We start from the raw sequence: 9839 nt of genomic DNA on the forward strand, positions 1-9839 counted from the left end.
GTCCGCACCACTAGATTTTACATTCGAAATTTTTCTTTCTCGGCTCTCTGGCGCCTCTAATAAAATGATCCGGAGAACCACATCGAAAACATTCATTTGCTCGCACGGACCAAAATGATTTCTACCACACACGGCACTCGGGTTTAACAAATCTCGATTTCCCACACTAGCCGCAGTAGTCCGAGATTTAGGACCCACATTTCGCTTCTTAAAATTTCCATATGATTGCCCAAATGAAACTTGGGAACGAGGATTCATATTTCTTGACTTTCCGGTTTCTTTGTGAGGGTGCATTACTCATTGGTCTTTTCTTCCAATTTCGTGTTTGATTCTACCTTTTCTTTTCCTTCAAGAATTCTTCACCTTGCAAGCTCGATCGACAAGTACCACCATTTCTTTTAGTTCAAGGATCCCAACAAATACCTTAATGTCTTCGTTAAGCCCGTCTTCAAATCGTCGGCACATCTTGGCTTCAGAGGAACATATTCCCCGCATACTTACTTAATCGAACAAACTCTCTTTCATATTCGAGACTGTCATATTACCTTGCTTCACTCAAGAAACTCTTTACATTTTTGATCAATAAATCTTTCACTAATATATTTCTTCCAAACTCTTCTTGAAAGAATTCCCAGGTTACCCTCTCTTTCGGTACCACCGAAATCAAAGTCTTCCACCAATTATAGGCTGAATCTCTCAACAAAGATGTAGCACATTTCAAACATTCTTCAGGTGTACAAGATAATTCATCAAATACCCGGATAGAATTTTCAAGCCGAACTCTGCTTTCTCTGCATCATCATCAATATTTGCTCTAAATTCTTCAGCCCCTTGTTTACGAATTCTATCAACGGGGGTTCTGTGAAATTTTATCATATCCACTCCTTGAGGTATTGGAGGCATAGGTTGAGGAATTGGGGGAGGTGGGGGAGGTCGTACATTTGGGTTCGTACGAACGAACTCAGTGTACCATGCACTCATCATTTGGAGAAAGGCTTCCCGATCCCTTTCCCCTCCTCCCTGACCAACAGTAGGGGGTGGGTTTTCAGTCGGCGCTGCTCCATCAGCCAGAGGCTGGCGATTACTCAGACTTCATCTGCCACAATGGATCGGGATCCATTTACTATATAAAAAAAATTTCATTTAAAAAGGTCAGAAGTCGTCACACTATCACAATTCATACATATGGCATGTATAGCAAAATCCGTACATACAACACGTGTCCGAGAACCGACTAAACCTGCTCGATACCACTAAATGTAACGCCCCACACCGAGACCATCACGGAGTCGAGTATGAGGTGTTACTAAGCTTAGTTTAACATTTTAGAACTTTGAATTATTTGTTTCTACATTCACAGCTTTTAAGCTACTTGCGTCACAGTCACAAGAAAATCATATCTCGAGTTACAAAACTCAAAATTAAGATCCGTAAATTTTCGCTGAATCTAGACTCATAAAACTATCTACTAATTTTTTTCTAGAATTTTTGGTTGGGCCAATTAGTACAGTTTATTAGTTAAAGTTACCCCTGTTTCAAGACTCGACTGGTCTGACCTCTGTTTACTACGAACCACATTTCTCTCTGTACAAAATTCATATGACTATGAGGTTTGTTTATACTAAAACTAGACTCAATAAGGATTCTGAGGATATAAAATACACCACCTAATTATATCTTTACAATTTATGGTGAATTTCTAAAGTAGGAACAGGGGATTCAGAAACTGCTATGACTCTGTTTCACTAAAATTAAAATATCTTCTAACATATACTTCCTTTACTTGTTTCATTTGTTTCATGTGAAACTAGACATAATAAGCTTCAATTTTATATGTATTTCACCACCAAATTCAATTTCTATGATTTTTATTAAATTTTCAAACTCGCGTTAGTATTGCTGCGGTATTCTCTTTTATGGTAAATTTCATCCTTTTTATGAGTTTTTATGCACTAAGTATCTTAATAGTTTTCCTTAACATCAAACATAATCTAAACTAACCATTTTCATAATTTATCATTATCAAGCATTTCCTCAACCATTTCACAACCATACCATAAGATCATTTACACAAAATGGGTATATTGCTATACATGCCATACTTAAATTTACAAGCCATTTACCAAAAATCTTCGGATAGTGTGGTCGAGCCTTCGACCTATCCCGACTCTCTGAAATGGCTTGTCCAAAACTACAATGAGTAAGAAGGAGGAGTAAGCATAAATGCTTAGTAAGTTCATATGAAAATAATAAGTAACATAACAAACAGTTATACCACCAACATTAGCATACATCACTAAAACACATATCACATTTTTAATCATTCTTCATCATCTTATTACCTTATCGTGGTTGTATCAATACTCAACCCGAGGGTTAAATACATACCGTCCAAAATATCCATTTCATATCACTTACCAATACGTCTCTTTACATCTCGAAATTTTCCTCCATTTGAGTAGAACTTTACCCGTTGAACACATCGAATATAATTAGGATACATGGATAACTTGCACATAAGTGCCACATATTCAATCAAGCAATCATGTAACCCGCCCATAAGCGAACTCGGACTCAACTCAACGAGCTCGGCGTCGCATCCATAAGTGAACTCGGACTCAACTCAACGAGTTCGGATGCTCAACCATCCTAGTGACATGTCACTTGTATCCTAATCTATTCCTAAGGTTCAAACGGGCTTTTTCCTCGAACACTTATCCTTGCCGTCTTCCGTAGAATGCCAAATCAATACTCTAGTAACAATTATATTTAACAAGTAGTTCACATAATTTACATATTATTTGAAATTAACCACAAAGCATACATTTCATAATAAAATTCAGCATAACACATAATTAATATCAATAACTTAAAATAACAATTATGCTACATTATTTACACATGAACTTACCTTGGTACCAAAATACAAAGATTTTGCAATTTAGTCCACAATCTTTTCTTTTCCTCGATTGAGGTCGATTCCACGTCTTTCTTGATCTAAAATAACACATTTAGCTTATTTAATACTCACATTATCAAATTAATCCTTAACTCAAATTTTGGAAAAATTACAATTTTACCCCTAAACTTTTGCATATTTACATTTTTGCCCCTAGGCTCGGGATTAAACTTTATTCCTTATTCTTATGTTTTGCAACATGCTGATCACTTTTCTCTTCTATGGCAACATCAAATTCTCACTCTAACATGTACTTGTGACTATTAGGTATTTTTACCGATTAAGCCCTTTTACTCGTTTTTGCTTAAAATCGAGTAGTACAAGTTGTCTAACATAATTTAAAACTTCATATTCTATCATAAAACATCAAAATACACAAATTTCACCTATGGGTATTTTTCCAAATATAAACCCTAGGTTAAATTATTGCTAACATAAGCTTTATCGAGTTACCGAGATCTCAAAAACGTAAAATCATTAAAAGCGGGCTTGGAATCACTTACTATGGAGCTTGGAAGCTTGAAACAAACCCTAGCTATGGAGAACCCTTGAAATTTCGGCCTAATGAAGAAGATGGACAAAATTGGCTTTTAATTTTGTTTTTAATTCATTTTAATAACTAAATGACCAAAATACCCTTACTACTAAACTTTCCAAAATTCCTTCCATGTCCTAATTTTGTCCATGAACTTAAAATTGGTAAAATTGCTATTTAAGACCTCCTCATTAATATTCCAAAACAATTTCATACTAAAACTTCTAGAATGCAAGTTTTGCAACTTATTCGATTTAGTCCCTACTTTCAATTTAAGCACTTTAGGCATAGAATTTCATCACGAAATTTTCACACAATCATGCAATCATATCATAAACATCAAAATCATTGTAAAATAATTATTTCTATCTCGGATTTGTGGTCACGAAACCACTATTCTGATTAAGCCCTAATTTAGGATATTACAATGAATGCTTGGTGATTGGATTTATTATTGGTATGAAATATCATAGAAATGTATATGGATGATAACATGTGAAAGATATCTCGGTTGAGGTTGACAAAAGGGAAATCGATGGATAACCCCTCATTGACATGGCATCGGCATTGAGACGAGAGCTAGTGTAAGACATGTTTGGGACATGCATCGGCCTCGAGATTTAAGCTAATGTAAGACATGTTTGGGACATGCATCGGGTATGAGATGTGTCAGTGTAGGACCATCTCTGGGACATGGCATCGACACGGATATGTGAGAGTTAGTGTAAGACCATGTCTGGGACATGGCGTCGACCTCGATTTCAATAGTTAGTGTAAGACCATGTTTGAGACATGGCATCGATTTGATGGATGAGCCAATGTAAGACCATGTCTGAGACATGGCATTGGCATTACACCCTATGTTTTAGGCTTAGTGAATATCCGATAGCATTCCAAATGGTTCAACGGTGAGAGTTACAGTTTAAGTTAAATGAGAAAAGAATAACCATGTTGTGAGTGGTACAAGTACCTATTTAAAATGTATGAGATGTGAGCTCAATATATGTTATGTGAATTGTATTGGATAGTGATGAGTAAGTTGTGCTTATGCCTACTTTTGTAATATGAGCGTGATGATGAATGGTAAAGTTGTTGTTATATTTATTTGCATGTAACTTACTAAGCTTTATGCTTACTCCCTCTCCTTTCCATTTTTTTGTAGTGCCACTTAATTAGCTCGAGGATCATCAGACGTCAGAGGCATCGATCACACTATCAACCTAAGCACTTGGTATAGTTGGTTTTATTATTTTGAGCATGGCATGTATAGGGCTTAGACTTTTGAGTTTTGTGTCAATGTTAATTTAGCCAAAGTGTTGGCTTGGGATGAATCCCTTCGTTTTGTATAAAGCCTTGGATAATGGCTAACATTCATTATTGATATGTGCAAATGATGATATTTTCATGAATGAGATAATACCTTGTGTGGCTGATTAGACCTTATATTGTTGTGTGGATTTGTTATGTTAGATGTTATATAGGTTAGTGCAAGTAAGGGTGGCAAAAAGGCTTGGTAAATAACCTTATTTTGTCTACACGGGTAGACACACGGGCGTGTGTCTAGGCCGTGTGTGACACAGGGCCAGCCCTATGGGTGTGTTGTCTGGCTGTGTGTCCCTTGCACGTTAAATTTTGCAAGTTAGTATGCATGGTAGTAAACAAACAGGCAGAAACATGGTCATGTGTCTCAGTGAAGCGCACGGCCTAGGACACGGGCGTGTGCCTTAGCCATGTGACCCTTAAAGATTTCTGACATTAGAAACAAAATATCAAGGTTTTTGAACACGCGCTAAGACACGGGCATGTCGAGGCCGTGTGAGGGACACGGGCCATGGACACTGGCATGTACCAGGCCGTGTGAAAACCCCTGTAGGTTCAAATTGAAAAATAAATCTACACGGGTAAGGGACACAAGCGTGTCCCTAGGTGCTTAGGCCGTGTGTGCCACACGGGCCATCAGCACGACCATGTTCAAGTTCCATACGGGCATGTGCCCTGTTTCAAAGGTCATTTCCTACTGTTGGTTAAAGGACCCGAGTTAGTCCCGAGTGGTTTCCAAGAGATGTTTTGGGCCTAGTAGACCCATGATAAGAAGTTTTAGACAAAGTTTGAATTTTTTTTAAATTTTAACAGGCTCGTATAATTCGAGTTGTATGTGTGTATGTGATTTGTGAACGGTAATGCCTCGTACCCAAAATCAGTGTCAAACTCGGGTTAGGGGTGTTATATCCTCAGCCTCTCCTCCTTGGCCCTCAGATACGGGCCTACACCACTCGACACTACTCTGTGAACGAAGGCTTGCATGTTACTTTCAACCTCATCGAAATTGGCTCGGTTGGATGACATTATCTCTTTGAAAGCATAGTTCAAATCGAGTCAGGAGTTATAACACTATCACAGGTTATAATAATGGCTTGTATTTCTAGACTCATACATGTTACGTTCCATACAAGAATTAACTAAATCATAGCTCTGATACCACTAAATATAAACCCCTAACCCGTATCTATCACCGATTTAGTGTTACAAAGCATTATCGTAAAAACATAGCTTAAGAAAACATTCATTTCCAAACATTTCATTAATCGTAGCATAATCCATTCATACACATGCAAATCATCCTTTATTCGAGCCCTCACTTTAAAAATGGTTTGGGACTAAATTGGGAACATTTGAAACATTGAGGGAAAAGTTAGAAAAATTCACATTGCAAGGGTTACACAGTCGTGTGGCCAGGCCGTGTGACTCATACGGTTGAGACACATGCCTGTGTCTCAAGCCATGTGACTTTCGAAATAGGGACACACATATTGTGTCCTAGCCGGTGTCTGTGCCTGTGTAAGTCTCTCACTTGGGTCACATGCCCAAGCCACACGACTATGTGGCAAGTCGTGTAACACTCGAAATGGCCTCACACGCCCGTGTGCCAGGCCGTGTGCTAGGCAGTGTAACATTCAAAGTACAACTATCAAACTTACAGAGGGCACACAGCCATATCGCATGGCTGTGTGTTACACATGGCTGAGACGCACGCCTGTGTCTTAGGCCGTGTGGACAAGAAAATAGCCAAAATAAAGCCATTTCTTTCACCCATTCAAGCATGAACCTACAAGCAACTTGCACATATAACCAAGACATTCAAACATGCCCAAATCATGCACAATAACACCAATTCAATAAGCCATTTAACTATCCAACCAATATTCCATATAGGTACCTCAAACACAAACATTCAAAGATACCTAGTCATAAGCATAGTTGACCATATTCATAACAATACATATAACTCATAACCATCTCAAAGCATAACCTAACTTAGCCACATTATAAGCATACTATCACATACCATATTGGTCATTCCATCAATCATCAACTTAGCCATAATAACACCAACCACCAAGGCATCAAAATGCCAAAAGCACATCAACCATAATACCATATATACATGCCAAACATAACAACTAGATCATTAAACACAAGTCCACCTATACATGCCATTATAAACTTGGCCAAAACACCAAAAACTATCGATATAAACATTGGATAGCGTGATAGGACTCCAATGAGCTTCCAAACTGATCGATCTTCCAATAATCTATAAAATATAAAAAGAAAATAACGTAAGTATAAAATGCTTAGTAAGTTCATATAACATGAACATTACTTACCATTTTCAATGCATAACTTTAAAACTAAACATGAACCAATCCAACATAAGCTTTGCACAAGTCTAAGCATCATCACAAGTTAGTGTTTAAACACATAACTTAACAAAATCATCACATGGTAAGATAGATTTCTTGAACATAGCACATTTGAATTCATACTTTCCATAAACATGGTTATTCATACTTTGATCCTCAACAATTCATACATTTCCATAGGTTCATAACTTAGCCATTAGAACACTTATCGTTCCATCCTTTTTCTTGCCCATTGAACCACTTAGAATAATATCGAATACGCGGGAAGCTCACACAAGTGTGCTAAACATATGGTCAAAACCATTCATTTTCCTTTTCCTTTACATCGATTCTCACTCGAGCCATTAATAGGTTTGCTCACACAAGTTGACGGTTAGAATGTAGCTACATGATGCTGCTCACACAAGCTGATAAGTATCCGTAAAAAATGTCAGAACTCAGCCATCGGTAGGACATTCAGGACTAGCACCAAAAAACATGGTAACCCTTAATGACATGTCATTTGTATCCTATATATTCCTAAGGTTCAAATGGGGCTCGATAGTCGTTGTAACGTCATTCGATTTTTGTCATAACATGATATGATAAATAACATAATAACATTTAAATCAAATAACATTAAAATTCTATTTAAACATACGAACTTACCTCGATTTTCAAGATGTCGAAATAGGTTCAACTAATTGGAGGCTTTATCTTTCCCTCGATCTAGATTCGTACAAGGCTTAACTTGATCTAAATAAGAAAATTCAATCTATTTACTAATCATTCTATTCAATTCAGTCTAAAATTTATATTTTTGTAAAATTACACTTTTGCCTCTATTATTTTAACTTCTTAACAATTTCATCCTTAATCTCGTAAATGACAATTTAGGCAATTTCATCTACATATCATGCTTGCCGATTTACCTAGGGACTCATATCAAGCCACAAAAATCATCAATTCATAATTTTATCGTGATATTTTACTACTTTTACAAATAAGTCCCTAAATGATAATTTCATAAAAAAATCACTTTACAAAAGTTGTTTATCTAACAACAAGGACTCATAATCTTTCAATAAATTTCAAAAACCATACAAATATGTACATGGAAAAACCCTAAACATTTAACAATTTTGTAAGTTGGTCCCTACGCTAGATAGATTAAGCTAAAACGACTTCAAAAACAAAGAAATCATTAAAAATGGAATAAAAATCACTCAAATGCAAGGAGAATGCTTAGCCGAATACTCAAGCTCCTTCAATGGAGTTTTTCACCCTTAATTTCAATGAAAAATATGAAAAAAACAAGATGGTGTTTTTGTTTTCTTTAATTTACTATCATATATTATTAAATTACATATATAACCTTATTATTTAACATTAAAATCACTTAATAATGTGTCCATATTTGTCCACTCATAAGAATAATGGTTTAATTACCATTTAAATCCCTTAACAAATTAATTTCATAGCTAATAGATACCTTTAACTACTAGCACTCCATTTTTATAGCTTTTTCAATTTAGTCCTTTTCACTTAATTAAGCATGCAAACGTTAAAATTTCTTAATGAAATTTTTATACGACCTTACTAGCATACCATAGACATGAAAATAATAATAAAATAAATATTTAGACATCAGATTTGTGGTCCCTAAACCACTGCTCTGATTTCACTGAAACAAATTGTTACATCCATACTTGTTGCGAGGTAGAGCACAAGCATGGCTTAATTCATTACCACCAAGCTCAATATCTACATGGAAATAATTAGCAGAATGCTTATTGGTTAAGTATTTCCCACTTAGTAAAAATGCTAAGTTACAGAATGAGATCACCACTTTTCAGTAGATGGATGATGAATCCCTATACAAGGAATGGGAAATATTCAAAAAATTACTATGCAAATTCCCTCACCATGGGATTCCGCATGGCATCCAGCTAGAGACATTTTATAATGGTCTCAACGCACACACTAGAATGGTGATAGATGCTTCTACGAATGGTGCTCTCCTTTCTAAGTCTTATAATGAGGTTTATGGAATTATTAAGAGAATAGGCAGTAACAATTATCAGTGGCCAACCAATCGAGCAACTTTAAAAAAGACGAGTAGCAAGAAAACATAAAGTGGATACTCTCACTTCACTTGTAACTTAGGTATCTTCAATCTCTTCAATGCTTAAAAATATTTATACTAACAATTTAAACAATGTTGTAGCTCAACCACTAAGACAATTTGACATTATTTCCTGTGTCTACTGTGGGGATGGACATTCGTTTGAGAATTGTCCATCAAATCCCAAGTATGTTTATTATATAGGAAATCAAAACCAAAATAGTAGTGGAAAAGGACCAAAGTCTAACTTCTATAACCCTTTGTGGCAAAACCATCCAAACTTCTCTCGAAGTAACCAAGGAGTTGCACTGAACAAGACCTACATACAACAAGATCAAATCAACCTTTAGGTTTCAATCAACAAGTTTAAAAAACCACCACAAGCTAAATCGTTCAACAATTCAAAAAATTTGTTAAAGTCGTACATGGCTAAGAATGAAACCTTAATCCAAAGCTAAACAGTAACAATGAAAAATTTGGAGAACCAAATGGGCCAGTTAGCTATGGAGCTTCCCAATAGACTTCAATGAGCCTTGC

At 36.1% G+C, this 9839-nt stretch overlaps 1 non-coding gene across 1 annotated transcript; it reads right to left on the reverse strand.

Annotated features, from left to right (window-relative positions):
- Positions 1 to 9004: 9004 nt before the first annotated feature.
- LOC128289471 (small nucleolar RNA R71) lies at positions 9005 to 9110 on the reverse strand. Its single transcript, XR_008279120.1, has one exon. It is a non-coding gene; the product is annotated as a small nucleolar RNA R71 (small nucleolar RNA).
- Between the last annotated feature and the right edge of the window lie 729 nt (positions 9111 to 9839).

This window comes from Gossypium arboreum, chromosome 2 (genome assembly GCF_025698485.1).
Source record: "Gossypium arboreum isolate Shixiya-1 chromosome 2, ASM2569848v2, whole genome shotgun sequence".
In the NCBI taxonomy this organism is placed as follows: domain Eukaryota; kingdom Viridiplantae; phylum Streptophyta; class Magnoliopsida; order Malvales; family Malvaceae; genus Gossypium; species Gossypium arboreum.